This window comes from Mesitornis unicolor, unplaced genomic scaffold (assembly GCF_000695765.1).
Source record: "Mesitornis unicolor isolate BGI_N332 unplaced genomic scaffold, ASM69576v1 scaffold9159, whole genome shotgun sequence".
In the NCBI taxonomy this organism is placed as follows: Eukaryota; Metazoa; Chordata; class Aves; order Mesitornithiformes; family Mesitornithidae; genus Mesitornis; species Mesitornis unicolor.
The window spans coordinates 45,083-47,291 of record NW_010205223.1 but is presented as its reverse complement, the minus strand read 5'-3'; positions in this window follow the sequence as shown (position 1 = coordinate 47,291).

The window sequence follows — 2,209 nt, the reverse complement described above, 5'->3', positions numbered from 1 at the left end:
GACGCTCGCTACCCCCTCTGTGGCCACGGGGACCCCCGCCAGCCACTCGGCCGCTGCAGAGCGTGGTGGTGGCAGTGCAATCGAACCTGCTTTGTGCTTCACACGGGAGACTTTCTGAATTCAGGAACAAAATCCCCCTTATTTACATCTTTATCCATCTCTGTTTTGGGACCACACCTGGATACTGGTGCCCCAGTGCTGTGGGGTCCTGCCCAGGGTGCCCCAAGCGTGTGGGTACCCTGCTCTGCTCAGCCCGGGACCCCAAACTTCTCCCTGTGCTCAGCTGCCCTCCAGACCTTGTTATTAATCTGCTCTTGGGTTTTTCATTCAGCAGCTGAGATCGTCTCGCTGTGATAAGCTGCTACAGGAGTTCTCATCGGTTTCTGTTGCTTTCGGTGTTTGTTTGTTTTTCTGGAAGAAGGAAAAGCTATTGGGCTTTCTCATTTTCTCGGCCTGCTTAGTCATAGCTCCTTAAACCAGGCTGTTTTTCACAGAAGCGGAGATATTGAGAAAATTCAAATTTCCTGTGTGGTCTCGTATGGAAACATCTCCTTAGTTTTTCAGATTGCAGCACGTTGAAGATATACTCTCTCGCAAAGTGTTTACCGTGGCTCTGGCCTCGCGCGTCCGCATCCACTCAGCTCAGAATTGGGTTCCTGCAGAAGACAAAACGCTGCATCCCAGCAGAAGGGTTTTGGTGCCAGGGGTTGAAATGTGTGGTGCAGCACCCAGTGAAGGATCAGCAGGGCCTTTATCTTGCTTTTCACAACCGTTCATGTTTGTGTACTTTAGGTTTGGGATCCAGGAGGTGCGTGTCCTGCTGTGCATCCCACCCAGCTCCTCTCCAGTATTCGGGATCAGTTGTGTGTAAGGTGAGGGAACAAAGATTGATCCCTTCTGCTTATCTTTTGGGAAAGGAAGCCAGAGAAGGGCCTTCCCTATCTCATGCTCCACCCTGAGTAATTGAGATAGGCACCATCTGACGAGCACATTTTCGGAAGCGGTTGATCTTCAGGGAAACCCCCGAGTCGAGCCCGGCCGCGCGTTGCCAGCGTTGGCAGGGTGCTGGTCCAACACCAGCCGTCCTACCTGGCTGTTAAACACCTGGTGCCCTGTGGGCATCGTCCGGATCAGCAACGAGCGGGGCATAATGTGTGGGGCGCGCCTGAGACACATCCCAGCCGGGAAGAGGGTTCTGCTGGGGAAAGTGGTGCAACGGATGCCTTGGCACATGAGCGCTGTGGGAGGAAACAAAGCAGAGCTATTTGCAATGTAAATAGGTTTTAATTCAGTTTCACAGCCCCTCCCCTCACGCTGTTAAGTAAGTTTGGCTTTGAAGTGATGCCCGAAGAGTTGTTATCTGCTCGCAGGCAGAACAAACATTTCCATGTTATCACCCTTTTGCCCTGTGCGGGAGGGGGCCTGGCACGCCAGATACCAGCGCTGTCTGCCTGCGACCTCCTGGCTTCGCTGGAGTCCAGCATCGAGTTTAACACAAATGAACGATTTACGTGTATTTGTTTTAATGCCTTGGCTAAAGAGGCAGAAATCCCAATGGTTCCTTTTCCCGTGTCTCCCTAATTGAGCGAGGACCCATCCAGGGCTTTCAGCCTGGGATATCAGTGCCTTAAACTCAGGCTGAGAGAGGGTGCAACAGAGACCCGTGGTCACCCAAGGAGGATTTGGGACCAGCCCATAGCCAGTGCCTCTGTGGCTCCTCAGCTCCCAGGGACTCTCGAGCTGCTTTGTCTGCACAACAAGGAGTTCTGAAGATACTTGGCATTGGATGCTGAACACTTTCTTTCTCAAATGGGGCAATGATTAAGTGGTTTCCTCTTCCCTCTGAAATGAGTAAACTTCCAAACCACTAAGCTGGTGAGTACTGCCTGACTCACCGATGGGATTAGCGGAGATCAAACGCATTATGTCTGGTTTCCTTGGACCTGGGCTTGTTGCAAGCCTGAACGCACGGCTTGTGCTGGTGAAACGGCGCTGAGCTGCTGTGTGTGCGCCGAAAACCAACCGTTGGGTTGTTGGATGGGGAGTGGAGATGGGGAGAGTGGTTAATCCTGTACTCCTTGCCCATTTGGACCACAGGAGCAACAGGAGATGGACCAGACCCAGCGGTGTGAGAGCCCCTGTTAATGTTTTCCAACAGAGGATCGGCTCTTATCAAGGACCAAACCTCTTCTGCAGAGCGTTGTTGCAG